This window comes from Platalea leucorodia (genome assembly GCF_965183815.1).
Source record: "Platalea leucorodia genome assembly, chromosome: 1".
NCBI lineage: Eukaryota > Metazoa > Chordata > Aves > Pelecaniformes > Threskiornithidae > Platalea > Platalea leucorodia.
In genome coordinates this window covers 51011696-51030786 of record NC_138823.1, presented here as the reverse complement: position 1 = coordinate 51030786, position 19091 = coordinate 51011696, and the positions used below count along the sequence as shown (strand labels likewise).

Here is a 19091-nt window from a genome sequence, read left to right as displayed (position 1 = left end):
CAACATAAAAGTTAGAGCTGGCCTATATTATGTAAACAAATTCCAAGCCGGCTTTCTTTAAGGTAACAAGATTTTACTAGATGATCAACCTCTTGCTTATCCACAGGAAACAGATGAGGATTCATTCCTTTCCTGCATCTAGAAACTGATGACAACGCCATCTCACTATCAATGCCAGATGGCAACCATCTAACTCTGAGAAAACAACCAAACACCATTGCTGGATGCCTGCCCATTGACACAATGCTTTTCAGGATAAGTTGGAAACTGCATGGGTTTTTATCCTCTTGTTTATGTCTCGAAGAGGAGGGTTTCACAAATTACACATCCCTTTCACACACACACACACAAATACGTATCTGTATTTACCTATGAACAATCTGCACTAATAGTATGTATTTAAACAACAAAACCAAACCCTAGCCCAAGTACTATGTCTTTGAACTGAAAACAAAGGCATTTGGTTTTTTTTAAGATAAAAATTGAAAAATAAAAATCCTCCCTTCCAGCAAAAGTACTATCATCTGCTACAACGCTTCCCAATGAACTGAAGCAAAGTTACTCATTGTCATACATAGGAAATAATACCAGCCAGGTGAGTTTTTAAGTTGGTACATTAATGACTGCAATATTCACAGGAGACTTCTGATGTAAATCTGTGTACTGCCCTTTCAAATTGCTGGGTTTGACTCTACAACTGGAAATAATCAAAACAGTGGAACAACTATTCACAGAAAAAGATGTTAATTTTTGCTACGTATTTAAATTTTATTTTAAATGAACATTTTTAGCCAGGCCTTTTAAGTGGAAAAACCTTTTGTCCTTTAAAAATCAAACATATTTCTGACATATGACCACTGCTGGCAGATAAACAGGAATTTATGTCAAGCAACTGAGTGAAGAAAAATAGTCTGTGACTGCCCAGGCAACATATTTTGTAACCAAATTTAGTATTAAAATGTATATCCTATGCAGAAATGATATATTATTGTACAAATGTTTAGAGGAATATATGGTAAGTGTTATAAATAGTGTACCATCACGGAGACAGTAGTAAATCTCTTCCTTTTTGTGGCCACTGCCTGCCCAGTTTTACCTATTATACTACTATTCCCTCTGGCTCGTGCATCTCAGCGGGCTGGCAGCAGGGTCGGGATCAAGCGCTGAGTGTGACCACGGTATAAGGAACGGCAGCCCCTTTCCCCCATCCAATTCTCCTTGTTTGCTTGAGAGTCTCTCCATTAGCTTTTATATAGGCTAAGGAAAGTGGAGGGGGAATAGCATAACTACAGGACAGATCCGGTTCTTACTTTCCAACTGGCAAATATAAATGTTTCTGTGTGTCACTTTGCTGTTGGGTTTTTAATCCAAGCCCATAATAATTCTGCAGAGTAATTCTCTTTGTGCAAAAAGGAGAAGAGCAAACCACTTGCAGGTCCAACTTGCGTCCTTGTAACTTCAAACGTGAAAATCTCTCAATCTCTCAGAGCTACAGAAGAACCAGCGAGGCAGGGGGAATTCCGCAGAGCGCACGGCAGAGGACAACAGGATTTTCCTGAGTACGAGCCTAACAATGCGGCCAACATGTTTCCCTGGCTTCCCCCCGGCGTGGAAGGGGGCACCGGTGGCCGGCCACCACCCTGCGGAAGGAGGGCCCCTGGGCTGCGCTCACAGAAAGGGTTCCCAAAGCCGGGTCTGTCGGCCGTGAGTGACCGCAGAAGGACTTTTGAAACCTTGCTTCTGCGACAAGGGAAACATTTCTCTGCAGTGACTTTTGATGTGCGGACTCCAACCTGAACGCTGCGTGAACATTGTGTGCGATGGACTAGTGCACCTGCTGAGCTTAGGGGCTGTCTACGAACGGATCTGGGGACAGCGATCAAGAAGGAAACCTGGACTATGAGTAACTACTGCTACAGCAGGACCTGAATGACGGCATTGCCTGTCCTGACATCTCCCCACCCTTCCCCACAAAAGATGCCACACCATAAAATTAACGTGCAACCATAAAGAGCATCTCCTTCCAAATGGCGGCGATCCACAGCTTGCTACCATGCGCCGAGACTACTCCATGTGCGCAGGCATCGGGTGAGCATATCGGGGCACTCAAAGCCGTGATGGAGGAGCTAAAAGGAAGGTCCCCACAGCTCACCAGCAGGCTCGGGATGTGGACTCCACTCCCACTTTTCCAGGGCCCTTCCCACAGAGCCAGCTCTGTGTTGGGGGTAAAGTTTGACCTGCTGTCAGGCAAACCCCTTTTTGCCAATCACTCTCATAGAAAATACAGTTTGCTGCTACTCTGCGTACAGCCATGTGTATATAAATCTGCAGACACCTACCCACCGAGCTATGTCAACATTACAAATACTGATTTTTAATGTTATAACAAGCTGTTTTAAAATACTCTGGACCAAATTCAGATGCAGACATACAAGTTCCCAGGAGTGGTACACATCTATCAGGGGGCAGAACAGGGCTCCAGGTATTTGACGGAGTGTTTATGGAGTTTTAAAATATATTTTCTGTATCGACTTATTTTTTCTTCCTTCGGCACTCACTAAGTGCTACTTACTGTAAATGCCTTTTTTGTGTTATGGCAAGTATTCTGAGTTTCAGTGTGATGCACTTAACATGTCCATGTAAATTTTTAATTTTTGGAACCAGTCACTTCACACTCACTGACTCTAGGAAAGCTCTAGCACTCAGAACCAAAAAACTTTGCTAGAAATCGGCTACAAGGCCTAAAAGTCTATTTAAAGATGCAAATGTGTGTGAATAGTTAGTGCAGATGTTTTTCTACACCAACTGTACTTGCTGAGTTTCACCATTTCCATAAAGCACATTAAAACAAGTGTGTGAACACTCTGAGATGAAAGTACCAAGCACTCCTGAGACTTCCAGTGGAAAGTAGAGCTGCCTGACTTTTCTCCAAGCAGACAGGAATGCCCATGATTCAGCAGCCTGAGTAAATAAAAGAGGTCCTTATTTCCTAATTTTGCTGGCTGGCCACACTGCAGCAGTCTCTGTGCTGCTGCCAAAGGGGATGCAAAACTGGAACTACACCCAGCAGCTGAAGGACTGTCTTTGTTAGCCAGCCAGGCCTTCCTGACCATCTTCTGGCAAGAAAACGACCGTATCCTGCGAGGAAGACCTCCATCTCAGGCTTGATAGTTCTCTAGTCTGTCTAATAGGACGAAACAACAGATTTTGCCTGGTCTGTGTTGGAGGAGGACAGCTGGAAACTCAGTTAGTAGCAGAGTAACACCTGTTCAGTCATATTTATGGGGGAAAGTGCTCACTAACAGAAAAGTGAAGTAATACCAGAAGGAGTTATCCCGTGAAAGGGGAGGGAGGAAGGGGGAAGCATCAGAGCACAAAAGCACCTCTGTGGAGTTAGCAGCCAGCGACTCATGTGCCAACCCCAGTAGTCGTGAGGTCTTAAAAGTGATCTTATCCCTGGTGCTGCTGACTGAATTAACAGTACTGCTTCAGAAAAACGTTACTTAGTCACCAGGAAGGTTTATGACATATGCATGCTTTGGCTGGAATACGCTTCAGGGCACTTGCTTTATCATGCCTTATTTTTCTGTATGATTTAAACATGTTTTTGCTGCCACTAGACAAATGGCCACATTCCTAAAGCAAATGTCAGCAGACCTTTATATGCCATAATACATAAGGTTCCTCTGATAGAACAGAGTTTACAAATATGAACAAATTAATATTTTCAATATCCTGTAAGCAGCAGTTTTCTATTTTCCCCACTTTGCTGCTCAAGTAACTGGGGCACAGACAAGCTGGAGTGGTTTGCCTCAGGTTACAAATGTAATCTGTGCAACGGAGGAGACAGAACCCATATCTCCCAGGTCTGAGCCATCCCTGCAAGAAAAATCCTTTCTCCCCCTGACACACAGAGCTGGCAAAACGCTTAAGATGCTGGATGCGACCAAAGAGAAAGCCCAGCAGTTTAGCTGGACAGACACCCCTCAGCTCCGGGTCCTGCTGATATACATTCTCGCTACTTTGCCCCCTTAATGGTAACGGCAGACTGGTCACACAACTGTCCCCCAGGACCCCATCTGAAGTACTAAATAACAAGGTTTCTTTAACAGATACAAAATTTATAACAACGGGTTACATAGGATGCGAACAGATACTAAAAATGACAAATCAAGTATACCAGGCAGCAGCACATAAACACATCTACTACACACTGCCACAGGCACATGGGTTATGAATGCACATGTATACATTGAATTGTTGTGTAGTTATTATTTGTTGTCCTACTACCAGCCAAAGACCCATTCGTATACCACTGCATACACATATATGTGCTCATGCACACATACTGAAGGGACGGACAGCACATACAAACGTACAGCTTTGCTAATCTGCCAGATGGCATGCTACAAGATAGAATTTGAATTGTAAGAAAGGAAGGACTAAATAGCAGGTAGGTAGGTCAGTTAACTGGATGTATGATAGAGCTCCACAGTTTTAAATCCTTGCATTTTTGTGCAGGTAATTGAGTGGAGTTGTTATTATATATCATACAGTTTACTTGTAATGGCCGTTTCAGGTTTTAGTGCTGGACACATTTTATATTATTACCACCACTAATTGTCTGCAGGGCTACCTTGAAAATGAGATAAGGAATCTTAGGGGAATATGCAGGTGTGAATAAATAGTAAACGGAGAGGTTAGATATTGCTGAAATAAAACAATATTGTGCTGTGTGCTGAATAGATCTAAATAACTAGAAGATCAGAGGATACTGTTTAAGCATTAATATGACTTCAGTGATGGCCCAACATATGTGTCATGGAAACAAACTACGGTTTTGAAGTTTTTAATAGAATTAGCAGATAGTGCTAGCCTTTAAAGTCGCTTTAAATAAAATATACATTATTACATAATATTCTCCAATTACTTTCAATCAAAATGTACACAGTTTTGAAAAAGCTGCAACTTTAATATAACCATCACATTTTCTTCACATCAGTGACCCCACATTAAACTCACTCATTTGTCTCATAACTTATTAAATGGCTTGAAAACTAATACTCTGTAATGGGCATTCAAAAGAGAAATGTGAACTTTAAAAATTATTTATAATTTACAGATGTTTTTAAAATCTATCAATATTTCAAAACTGCTTTGGGAGCACCAATTAAATGCATTAACAGCTAGATTACTGGGGGAGAAACATGCAGGGGTTCCTGACCAACAGAACTGAGACAGCTGGTAGGGAGGTTTCCCCATTTTAAATTTCATAACCAGAAGAAAGGTAGCTCCTAGAAACAACAAATAAGTCACTTTAATACCTCGCAGGAAAAACCTGCTTGCTTTTATAAAATGCCTTTAATTCCTACATAGGTAGTTAACATTCCTGTATTGCTCTCCTAAGGTAACCTAAGCCTCCAGTTCCATTATGTCTTCTTCAGAAGACATATTACTATTACATATGTAGAGAGGAGCATAAATGTTTTCCTTGATTGTTGCTTAAAGTTCATTTGAACAGACGGAGCCCAATGAATTCCATCTTCTACAGCCAAATTAAAGAAAATGTAAGCAGTTCACATTCTGCTCCACCTTTCAAACCATACACAAAACCCAATTTGCAACTAGAAGAAAACAGAGCTACCCTCCACTTGTTTGAGGAAGCCAGTATTTTGTGCCTCTCTAGGCAAAGAAAAAGAATAATTTTCCACAGTCCTGTACATATAACTAATGACAGTCACCATCCTCAAAGCTTATTATACTGCTTTACATAATTGGGAATCACATGTCACGCAATTAATTTACAGGGATTGTTTAGTTGTGACTATACAAGCACTAAGCGATTCAAATTAGCTCATTTGTCCACTGCTTAAATGTGACAAACACATTTACACTGTATTTCTTCCGCTGTTAAGTTGCTGTTTCTTTTAGTAGTTGTTTTTGTTTGTTTGTACAGTATGAGTCAGAGACCACCAGGCTTGTTCCATCTGAATCTAGGGTCAGAAAAAATCACCCGGAGAATAATTACATTTAGAATCAAGATAATGGGAGAGCAAAAAACCCATTCAAATACTCTAGCAAACTTGCACATAATAATGATCACCTAAGAATCTGTATATTAACAACCTCATGTACTAAAAGTAGTGATTCAGTCAATCAGGTCTTTGCTAGAAAATAATCATTATAATTTGTTGTGCTGATAACAGTATTTGTACTGCTTATTAACAACAGCAAATGACTAGGGAATAACAGTTCAGGTTCCTCACTGGACTCCAATACTTTCCTCCGCATTCTGCTTTCACTGGGTCTTGCTCTCCCCAGGCAACACCATGAATAAGACCAGAAACCCTCTCCCTCCAATCTTCCCCCATGCTGCAGCTCCTTTTGAAAGCTGCTGAAGTGTACAGAAGCCTCAGAGACAGCAGCCCCTGTAACACAATTCCAGTCAACTTTCCAGTGGCATACGGGTATTAAAATGAGTTGACTGCTTCTTTCTTTCCCAGGTCACAATATAAGGAGCGTCTGAAGTCAGAGAGGCATCGTTCTTTCTCTTTCCTTCCCAAAATCAAATGGTCCAGAGGCTCGGGCCCTGAGTGCTGAAGGTGACCTTGCTTCACAGCTGCCTTCCAAGTCCCCATACCCACACAGCCCCAAGACCCCGCAGGGAGAAGGGCAGGCTGTCAAAACCTCCCTAGCTGGAGGCTCAGACGAAAGATGGAGACCCTGAGCAGGATTTGCAGTCAGAAACCCGTGAGATGCCAAGCACCACCATGGGCCCTTATTTGAATATTGCCCTTCTCTCAGTTAATCCAGAGTTTAATCATGAAGGTCTGCAGGGACTGATGCGGGTGTACCTCACACTCAGCCGCCTTCCCTCTTTTTTTTTTTCTCATGTATGCCGGTCCCTCCCACCTGGGCCTACATTTCAACCGCTCCAATTCATTGCTTCATTGCCCCTAGACCAGAACAGCAACAGCAAGACATGCTTTGGAGGGGGCTAAACCAGGACAAATAAAAGAGGGAAGGCAATGTGTGGAGAACGAAAAGAAAGGAATATAAGGTGGGGAGAAAGAAGGCAGTAAATAATTGCATCTGAAAGAAACTCAGGCAAAGATACCGCAAAATCTTTTATAGGAAATGGAAAGTAAAAAGAAATGAAGATCAAGCGAAAGCAATGCAGGCAGTTAACACTTTCAAAAACATATCAGTGTTATTTTACAGTGTGCTAGAATTAAATACAGTAAATAAACACAGAACTGCTTATTTCTTAGAATGACAGATATGTGGTGGCGGTCTTATTTACACAGGTGAAAACTCCTGGACCTAGATCTGCAAAGGGACTTAGGTGGCTCCAGGAGCCTAAGCAGCAAAGAAAGCAGGATTCATGGGGCCCTGGGGGGGACCAGGAAAAGGTCTGCAATCTCACAGCTTGGGCACTCAGCTGGGAGAGGGGAGTACTGGGCTCTTTATACATTAAAGAGGCACTGGATAAAAACAAAAATAAACCTAAGCACAAGTTCCAGACTGCAAGAACCCCCGGACTAAATGAGTGTCCTTCTCAGTAGGTTAACAGTTCCTTCTCAAATGTGCTCCTGCCAGCCCTATGAATAGGATACTCTTTGCTCCAGCAAGCCCAGCTTCCATGGGAAGAGATCTCCGTACAACCGAAGACCCTCTGCCCAGAGGCAGGAAACGTGGCTTTGAATCCTCTCAGGATGCTGAGGAAACTGAAGCAAGGCCTCATGCCATTTAGTACTCTACCTACCTGGCCCCTATTTAGGGAAGACAGGAACACAGCACTTTCTGCTGAAAGTGCTCACCGTGTCCTGGGCTTCGCACAATGCTCTCTGTGCAGCAGGCTGATCAAAGGCGATGGGTACCCAGATGCTCACGCTAGGGTGGTTTGCATAGATGCCAAACCACAGATACCTGAGAAACTTTTCACCAAAAAAAAAAGGTGCCTACCAAATTGGGGTGAATCCAGAGAGGCAGGTTTTGGACAATCATTTCCGTTTAGCTTCTTATAGTCCATCTGCATCCCATTTTAGGCTCCCTTTTTTCATATCTGGCTGTTAGTGCAGATGTGCTACACAGCTGTTAAAAGTGATGTCCCTGAGCAAAGGTAACCTTGGTTTTTAAACTAAGTCAGTGCTCAGAATGGCAGACAAATGCTTACACCCACGCTAGGGCAGCACAGTCGCACTGGGGGCAGCGTGTCTCAGGAACCGTTTCACTGTAGTCAAAATGCTGTGCAAGACGATACAGCCCTTTCTCCCTGACCCTCATTTTCCCCAGTTTACTTGAATGGGGACACATGTGGGTGTCTATGCCATGGGATAGGCACCGGCTGGTAGGTGTGTGTGGCTTCCACTAATGTACAGGCAGTCTAGCCTGTATGCGGGACCTAATGAATTTCCCAGATCAGAATGGTTAGAAGACCAAGTCCTACTATGAAACTGTCACATGTAAACTGTCACACCTACCATCTTCCTATCTTGCAGAACATCAGTCCCTCTATGTGGAATTTTCCAAGGTAAGAGATGCATTTAAAATATATATGTTTCATTCAGTCCTTTCATGTTATTTGGTTTATTTGGGTGATTTAATTATAAAAAAGATGGGGAAATTCTTTGCAAAAGGCAGCATTTTCCTTCTCTTCTGCATAATTTCCATTCAGCAAAGCCTGCTGAAACTCATGATTAACTGTCTGAAATAGAGGCCTCTCCAGAAATAAAGAGATCTCTGCTTTTTAAAGCCTATATCTAAAACAACCCTTTGTACCTTCCTCAGTGTAGAATGGAAGCCTGGTGTGAAATACAGTAAATTAAGCCTTCTGCTGTCAGAGCTGGAAATAAGAGTAGAACAGAATAGCGGCTGGATTTGAAATGATTTTTTTTTTTTTTATTGGCTTCATTTACATCCTGTCTAAGGTCTTCTGAGCAGCTCAAGGTGTCTTATCTCTGGCTACCAGGGGGTATTTTGCAGTCAAAGCAGTTAACGTACTTTCTCTCTCTCTCTTTTTTAAGGCCATCTTATCTTATCAGACAGATCTCTTCAGGCTGAGGAGAACCCATACTTATCAGTAGCTGTACACTGTATTGACAGCTCAGTGCTGCTAGGGACAAATGAAAGCTTAGGGTAGAGAAAGATCAGTTAACCTGTTCCACTCTTCAGTTTAGACTAATCTTTGGTTTGTCTAACTTCAGGAAACATTGTACGTCTTTTCTCTGTTTACTTGGGCAACAGAGGCACACAATCACATCATCAGTTGCTAAATCTGGTGCACCGGTACAGCCACTGTAATAATCCCCAAGGCAGTCTGCCTGTTGACTTGTGTGAGCAGTGCTCTGCTGACCTCCAGCAGCTCCTTCTCCAGGTGACCTCAGGGGTGGCGGACTGTTCTGGGAGCATCTGAGAGTTGCTGGGATCGCACAGCAACGCAAAAACGGAGGAGGGCTGCAGACTCACAACCTGTAAACCAGCCTTCCCTTCTGCGCACGCGGAGGGCCAGAAAAGGAAAGTAATCCCAAACATGGTCTAAATGGAAGCAATGAGCCTGAAGGTGAGCCTAAAGAGCATCCTGCAAGCCTGTTCTTGGATCAGAAGTTAAGGTGAAGAAGCAGTTTATTTAGACCTGTCCTCCATATCCTACCAAGGTAAACTTCACAGCACAACACGATTAGTAACTAAGAGCAGTCAGCCCTGCTAACTGGTATCTCCCAAAAATACACAAGCCAGCTTCCCCGCTTACCACAAAAAAAGATACAAATGGCAAGATCCCTCTTGTCCTTTGCCTGATGTCATGAGCAGTGAGCCAGGTCTAAAAAGTTACAGTTGCTGCTACTGAAAAATCATTCACCATAATTTCAGGTGAAAAAACATGCAATTGAACATTAAGCCTTGTGCTGGTCCTGCTTTCTACTTTTTAATGTTTATTTTTTCTCTCCCTTTTGTGTCCAAACACTTCATGAGCACTTTTATATTAGTGATAACCCTAGACTTTCCCTGCAGAGAAGGTTCGTTATTAATTGTCCATTATCTTGGTGTGTCAGCACAAAGGAGAGGGGAAGAAATTCTCATCCAAATGGTTTCACCTCCCTCTCTTGAGAGTGATGCCCTTGTCAGGGCATTAAAGACATGAAAACCTGCCACTTATCAGAATTGTGTTTGAATCGAACTACTGTCCTTGAAAACAGTAGACACCAGATACCATCAAAATAAGCCACATTGGCAGATCCTGTTCCACTGTGACACAGGCAACCTCTATAAAGCTTATATACAATCTTGTGATTGCATATGATGAGTAACATTATAGCCGTGGCTTAAAATAAGAAAGGCATGTTCTTTTTCATTTTATAAAACAATAAGCATATTATAAATAGCAATTGGCAGAACGAAGAAAAGTTGGCCAGCATCTATGTTAAGTCTCTAGATACCATATTAAAACGTGGGATAGTAGTATGTGCAGATTTTTTGGAAAGAGATGGTAGTAGAAGGAAGAAGATACATATGACATTTTTCATGGAACAGTTTGGAAGATTTCAACAGTTTAAATAAGCCTGAGGACACACTTGAATGTAAACTCATTGCTGAACCAAATCGTAAAATTTTTTAATTACTTCACACCACCAATTCTTAACAAAACATAATTCAAGCCTATTAAAATGCTGAATTTGCTCGCTAGAATGAAACAATATTTCAAAGAGGTCTTTAGTAATTCTATTAACCTGTTCAGAAACAAAAAAAAAGAGCTTAAGTTACATCCACAGCTGCAGAGCTCTATCTGTCTTCTTTGGACAATCAATGACTGTCCTCGCTTCTCACACTTTGAAGTCGCAAAGAGGAGGAAAAAAAGAAAAAGAAGTTACGTTTTGCTTTTAACAAGTAAACAAGTGTACAAATTAATTCAGAGAGCTGTAATTTTGAAAATTTTCTATGTTTAATGTGCACTGCAGTTAAACTACTTTTTCTGTACAAATTAATTTACTGCATCAGTGATCGATGTTTATGTTTAGGCAATTTTATTTCTCAGTATGGTAAAATTAGACCTAATAGTTGCAACCTGTTATGTCCAATCTGTCACTGAAATTCAAATTGCCTTTTTCCTATTATTCAAGGAGCAATTTGGAGGAATTAAAGCCATCTAAAACCAGAAGACAAACAATTCTCTGTAAGGACTCAACAGCCTGTGTCATCAACCTGCTCTAGAAAGCGGTGGTCTTTCCTCGGCAGAACCACTGCTACCTTTGCTCAGGTTCTGAACGTTTCCAGTCTGGAGAGCCACAGAAGGCACAAGTGTCTGAAGACAGCAGACCATTCTGCCACTCCTTGAAGGGAATGTAAAGACAGTATACGTTTTGAGGGAGTGGAATTATCATCAACAGCTAACAGAGAGACCCTTCTCTGTATTCTTTAATTGTTGATGTCCACAAGTTTTCAATTAGCCGTCCATGTATCTACAAAAAATAGATTTTGTTCTTCATCTGGGACAAGTTAGTTATTGTCTTCTTGTTCTTGTCAGTGAAGTGCTCAGCTGCCACCGACAACTATTATTTATTACTTCCAGTACTAAAATACACTGGTTGAACTTTGTTTACAACCCTTTGCGTTATTTTTCCTCGCTGCAGTGGGATGGCTGTGCTATACGCACCAGGTTACTCCTTGGATCACCTGAGGCTTCCTGAGGCCTCAAAGACTCTTGCTCCATCTTCCAATGTATCATCTTACATGTTCTGATTGCATTTAAATTTCTGTATGGTCTTTTACTCTTAAAAGCCTAACAACAATCCTCCTCACAATTAAGAAACAAATACTCCCTCTCCTTCCTCCCCCACACTTCTACCTTTAGCTTTAGCTTTATTTTTCTCTGTGTGTTTGTGTGTGGGAAGGAGAGATTCGTTTTTCTCATGCACAGAGAACGAATACTTTGCTTTCCAAACAGCAGCCTGCATGCAAATTTTTGGTCTTGTTGGAGATGGATGAAATAGAAACAGTGAGATGAGAGATAATGTTGGTTTTGAGAAGATTTTGCATCTTTTCCAGTCATTTTGGTTTACATTTTATCTTTTATCACTTTTAAAATTCCAAGTAGGCTCATTTCTTTGCAAGATTGCTCAGTTCATCAAGCTGATTAATAATTTTGCTACTAGGCTGTACTGATGAATGTGGATTAGTCAAGTGATTAATAATTTCACTGTTTTGCTGGACCAAACTGACCTAAACGTCTTGGGTCTGGATAGTATTTTACAACTGGAAGTTCCTTAGATGGATGATATGTAACTTCCTGGATTCCCAATGCTCAGCCAAGTGGCATGACCTTACCCCTGGGTTCACTCCTCTGGTTTAGTGCCCATAAACCATTTTCAGATGACAATATTTGAACTAAGACCCTTGCTTTTTGTACAGCACTTGGCTGCTACTTCCTCTTCCTCCTAGTTGTTTATTTCATTCCCTTGGTGGATGTTATCAGACTTGTCTCAATGTGAGGTAAAGCACGTCTTTTTGCTGATTCCTATGCAGTTTCTAGAACAAAGACCTGAACTTCTGTTGGTCCCTTGGCAGCCAGCGTAACACAAATAATAACATCATCTACACGGGTTCGGGTATGTATGTAACAGTTAAATCATTCGATGCAGGACTGAAAATAGACACTTTATTTCTAGTATTTGATGGTAGAAGCACAGGCCATTGTATTCCACGATTACATTTACATGCTTCCTCCTGAAGTGGCCAACGAACCAAATCACTATTTATCATCTATTGTACAAGATTTCCTGACTTTGCTTGTGTTTAGACTTCTGTTTTGCTGATACTGGACTTCACAGTATCGTCAGTCTCCAGAGGAGCATATAAAAGCACGATCTATTTCGAAGACTGAATAGCGGGCTCTGTGTTAGGTAATGCATTGGCCGGTAGGCTGCACTTTCTTACTAATTACAGTGGATGTTTTCTCTTAAAGAAAACATGGCATTGCAAACGGCATGGAATCAGCTTTCTTTCTAATTGGAGCTTTCTTTCTAATTCTCTCAGTACTAAGTTTCCCCATAAACACACTCTTCTATATTTGGATACTGGATTTAACCCTCTTAGACAAAATAAGACTTGACACAATTATATATTTATTTGATCTTTTCTAAAGCACCAATTGCAAGCCAAGCAACATAAAGAGCCAAATGCAAAACAGTAAAAGTAGAAAGCAAAATCTAATAGCATGTTACAATATGCTATACACACAGAATTCAAAAGGGACCTGCCAGCCCCAAAAGATGCAATTCCTGACTAGTTAGAGGAAAGAGAAAAACAAAAGGGTAGCAGATGCAAAAACAAAGGTAGGGAGCCCATAAAACAGTCATGGATAGGCCAACTGAAATAAACAGGGCTTGCAGCTTGCCTTAAAGGCAGCCAGCAAGGGGCTCTGGCAGGGAGTTCCACAACCGAGGACAAGAAAGACTTGCCTTCGGCCCGCGCCTGACTCAGCCCAGGGAGAGAAAGCCGACTATGTCCAACTGCGAGCAACTGCCAGACAGGGACGTGGAGTGCAAGGCTGCTGCCCAAGAACTGGGGGATTAAAATTTGAACAGCTACATGGATGGGGCTATATTTTCTAATATACCAGCTTTCCACCCCAAAGAAGCTCCGGATCAATTTCAAGGGAAACAATTAGGAGCACATTACAGTAGTCTAGCCCAGATGACTGCAGTATGGTCTCTGTCCAAGATAAATAAGCAAACTATTCAAATAAGCTGGAAAGTCATCATGGGGATGTAGAACTCGGGCCCTTCTTGCTGGGGAAGGAACATTACAATGCTGGTCAATAATACTCCCGACTTGTATCCTGTACTAGCCCAAAAATGTCTTTCCACATTCCAGAACACTTCCTGCTTCTTTATTTCATGCCCATTAAGAAGGCAGCCTCTCAAGGCATATCGTCTAAATGTTTCCCCCCGTTTTCCTCAGTCTTGTATGTGTTGTGCTACAACCAGTTTCACTCCTCTAAAACATGTCTACCGGAGACATATGTTACATGCCTGCAAATATACTGCAGACGCCCTGTAAGCAAGCAGAGGTCATAGCAGACCAAATGAAAATATCATATATTGTAATGTCTCCAGTCAGTTAAGGGAACCGCAACCTCCAACTCCCCTGATATCTCACATCCCACATAATGACAGAGAAAAAAAGGAGATATAATGGAAGACTCCCTTGTGGAAAAAAGCAAACACTCAAGGTATTACCCATTTGGTCCAACCATTTAATTGCTCTAGGCCAGATGCCAGTTTTGGGTCACCTTCTTGGGCCAGGCTCCAGAGTCATGGGACAGGAGCCCTCGCCTCCAAGACGGACACAGCGGCAGCTTGAGGAGCCAAGAGCTGGGGAGCGAAGAGTGCACTAGGAGCATCCCGACCGTCGGGGGAGCCAGGAACAGCTGTTCCTGCCGAGCTGCAGGCCCAATGCAGGGTCACTTCAAAAAACTGGTAATCCAGGCAGAATCACGCTGTGGACTGGATCTGGCTTGCAGGACATTTTTTGGACCACTCTGTATCAACTCCAAAGCAAAAGCTCTTCTCTGGTTTTTACTGTGGCAGAAAAAAAAGCCTATTTTCTGGCTTTTTATCTCATGGGCATAAATGCAATCAAAACAATCCGAAATACAATCAAGACAATTAGGTTTTTTATTCCTTCTGATCCTAACATGGCTGCAAAGGAGACCGATAACCTTCCGGTCTGATCTTCATCTTCCTGGCAAAAAGGAATATGTACAACATCAGAGCAAACAATTGCTGACTTTGTACCAATGCGCAAGCAGCCTATATTAACCAGGCAGCCTGTAACAGGAAACATTTCCAGGAATTTTACATGTGTTTTTATTACAGCAGGATCTGTTTTCTTGCTTTTATTCAGTCGTGAGCTTGGATTTTAGAATGCAGTGGTACAATAGTGTGTCTGCTACTTAGAGAGTGGGATGGCTGAAGAAAGGCTGTACTCTCCCTGAATTTTCTACATAAATACTTGGCTTTTGTTCCTTGGCTCTAATGTCTGGTACTTTAGCCGAGGCTTACCATCCCCACATTGGACCACTTTATTTCCACAGAAAACTTCCAGATCTCTGTCGCTATTTGATATAAAATTACTACCTCTATAATATTTTAATTTGTCGACTTTCTTCACAAGCTAAAAACTGTGTTCCACTGAAGAGGCAGTTTGCATCACCTCAGATTATCTTATGTGAGGTAAAAAGAATCCATGACCCTGACTTAGCTTTATCACAAGCTCCTACTCATATTCCATTAAGAATTTAACCCTAAGAAGTGATCATTTTCAGTAAGCTCTACTACGTTCCTCCCTTTCCTGATGTATTTAATTGCAAAAAAGCTAATATTCTGTGTGTGGCAGGCATGATGCACTGAACACACTGAGGAAACTTCTAGCAAGTCATTTAAGTCAATGAAATATTAGCAGACGCATCCAAAAGATACAGAGGAGGACTAGCAGAAAAAGAATTGGCCAACCTTTTGAACACTAGGCTGTTTCATTTGACTTGTGTTACCAAAATACTGTAATATACTAAAATCTACAATCTCAGAGTAAAATCCTGGCCCCGCTGAAGCCAATGGAATTTTGCTATTAACTTTAATGGGACCAGTATTTTAGCTTTGGTCTGGATCTGGTTAGATGTAGGGTTTAAGAAAATCAAACTTATTGCCTGGGAGTCCAGTGGTAATATTCGAAACGAATGAGCTATATTACTTGGGTTCATGAGGAAAATACAAAATGAAAATTATGGTAACTTTTCAAGGTTTATTAACTCAAGTCCCATAGCCTCGAGGGGCTATCTCCATCTGCCCTATTTATATGCTACCATGACAGTTCCTGCTCTTCGATAAGTTATGTTAAAAAGGTCTTTGTATCACAGGAATTTTTTTAAATTCCCACAGATAAGTATTTTCAGCAAAAGCACACTGTTATTTTATTTTATACTAATTAACTATGAAATGTTTTTTTAACCAAATATGAATACCTAACCACTAACTTGCATACACAAAATGTATTTTGAAGTGACTATTTGGAAAGCTAACATATATATGAAAAATAATGTGCAGTGTATTTTATATGTACATAAAAATAAACAAAGGCACATCCAAAAAGAAAGCTTTCCCTTCTTCCACAAATTTCCTCAAAGACCCTGAGATTACATCTTTAACTAATTCCAGATAAAAAATAAGCAAACCCATATTTCTCAAGTCACTCTTCCAGAAAAGCCTACAAGGTTAACCAAGCCAGAGCTTGCGATGCGTTCCAAAAGTGAGAACTGCTCGCAGGGACCGCACTGCTCTCGGCTCCATCCCTGTTAGCCGGCCGGCTGGCTGGAGGCATCTCGCAGGGTACAACTGTAGCGCTACTGCATTGAAGGAGGTGGTCTCTCAGCTGGCCCAGCAGTATGATAATGGAAATACAGATGTTAAAACAACATTTTTGATGACACTAACAGGCAAACTGTGCCACTCCCACAATTCAGCTAAAACAGACTACAGTGGCTCACTATATAGTCAGACGTCAAGTCTCAATGTGTTCAGGTGTAGTTAGAGCAACATCTTAAACTGCACTTAATGGCCCTGTCGCAGATCCAAGAAGTACTTGCAGATGGTCCGTAAGGAGCTGCTTGATCATATGGCATGGCTCCCCACTTCCAGATGTAACTGCCTTGAAGGCTAACCAACATGCATTGTTTCGCTAATCCTACATTTCCTTATTAAGAGTTGCCACAAATATTTATGGAGTCATGAAAGGGAGATAGATGGCTTGCAAAATGATCAGAATGATTCCTGTGTACTCTCCACTTTATGAACTTAGTGAAGTTGTGCTTCATAGCGACTCTGGAAAGCTTTCATATGTGTCTTCACTCCTCTCATCTTTTCACCATTGCCCTACACTTTGCCTAAACTCGCAGTGCCAAGAGGATCAAATTGCTTTGGTCAAGTTTTCAACACTAAATATTGAAAATTTCTTGTACTCCCAATCACTTTGGCAAGAATTAACTGGCCCTTTTCTACTGAAAGAAGTGCTGATCTACTATTTGAGTCATATTATCAACATTTTTTTTGGAGTGAGACATTCAATTGTTCAGAATTTGCCCTTTTATGGATAACTAACAATGCATGTGACTTCCTGAAATTAATCCACTAATGCTTTGTTTGCTGGCCCTCCCAATCAATTTCTAACTGGGAACCAATTTGTCTGAAACTCTGCTGACAACAGTTCTATTTTCTCTACCAAATTATGTACTTGCATAGTTAAGTGCTCCATTTAAAAAAAAAAAAACAAAACCTCCAAAACCTTACTGGCTGTCAGTAAGGCTCTCAGTCATCACACTCCCTTGATGTGTTATGCAGCAGTTTCTTTTTTAAGGCTTTACAAAGTTTTGGCCCAATTTACCTGTTGGATGTTTTAAGCCTTCTTAAATTTAAGATGCAAGATTATTCCTTTGAAAGATGTGTCTCTGACAGGCATTCTACTTCTCTACTGAAGATTTTGCTCTCATATTTTGGAGAGATATGGACTAATTCTTGATGTTACCTTACATCAGTCTTAGTGTAAATTCATCAACTTCCAATGCGTTACTTTTGTCAGACATCAGTGTGAGACCTGTGAGATCAGATTAGGCACACAAAGACAGCTTTTCATTTTATAGAGCTGTCTGAAAAGCTACCCGTTCTTAAAGATGTGTGGTTCTTCTAAAAATGGCTGCTGAACCCTTCAGATTGAAACATTTTATCAATATGTTTATTTTTAACCACTCTAATAATAATTATTATCAACATCAGTGGCAACAAGGACTAGACAACGACTTTGTATAGGTTTGGCTCTTCTCTCCCAATTTCCATTTACAACTGCCAAACTGCCCGCTCTGTTTCTTATGTAAAATTGCAGATGTCTTCTTATTAATCAAGAGCCTAATACACTCCAGATGAATAAACAACTTCAGCACTGCAGCACGTACCTCACTTCTTAAACCCAGGATTTATTGGAGCGGCCTGTTCCAAGATCTCTTAACTTAAAAAAGATGGTTTATTGTTCCTCGCTTCTACAGCAGGGGCCTAATAAATGCGTTGAAACTATGTCTTTGTCCCTTTGCAACACAGTATTCAAAGAGATTTCCAACCCTACAGTGTAACATTATCCAAATCCTTTGAAACCGTAAGTAGTTGCTCAAACTCAATCATCCAAATACAGACAGCTTCACAGGGAATCGAGAGCAAGGTGATACATTAGTGATGACTGGGCTACAGTGGTGGGTATCCCCGAGTCCCCTGCAAAAGGTTACGGCACGTTCAGTGACATTCATTACAGTCCGAAGTGCCATCTTAGAGCACAGGGACTGAACTTCTTTTTTCAAATTCCCATTAGCAAGGAGGAGAACATACAGCTCCCAATATTTTCCTCCTATTAAAAAACAAAACAAAACAAAACAGTTTAAGGGAACTCACGTAGCTGTGTATCAATCCACTGATATTATATACTATTCCGCTGCAGATTTAGCCTGTAAACCAGCTAATCAAAATTGGTTTAAATATTTCTATTTAAAATTAAAATCTTCCACAGCCTAAGCTGTTCTGTGTACTTTAATTTACATTCCCTAAATTGGAGAAAAACAGATCCTTTCTTTGTAATCATGTGGAAACAGGAAAAGGAAATAATGATTAGGGTTTTAAAGCATATATTAACTCACAGATTGCTAATTTTTTAATTATTGTTTCAAAATATTGGCACCCTCCTTAGAACTTCCAGATTACTAATGTGCTTGCTAATATTGGACTGCTAAGGGTGGTTCTATTAATAAGATGTATGTATATAGAAAGCTGGAAAAAAAGAAAGGTTATAATATTAGCATACCTTACTCATTTTTAATTAAAGAATTAAAAAGCCCAGTCTTTGGGGGGTTTGGGAAAATAGTGTAGCCAAATGAGACCAATTAACTTCATTAGCTTCTGCAAATACCTACTTTTCCGGCACATTTCTATTTTTCCATCTGCTTCACAACTACACGTCTACAAATTAACATTTTATTTATGATTTAAGGTTCCAATTCATAA

General features: G+C 41.0%; 1 protein-coding gene across 1 annotated transcript in view; it reads right to left on the bottom strand.

The window, feature by feature from the left end:
- The window catches only part of ZNF521 (zinc finger protein 521), a 235084-nt gene that overhangs the window by 142871 nt on the left and 73122 nt on the right, over positions 1-19091 (bottom strand). The window lies entirely within an intron of this gene.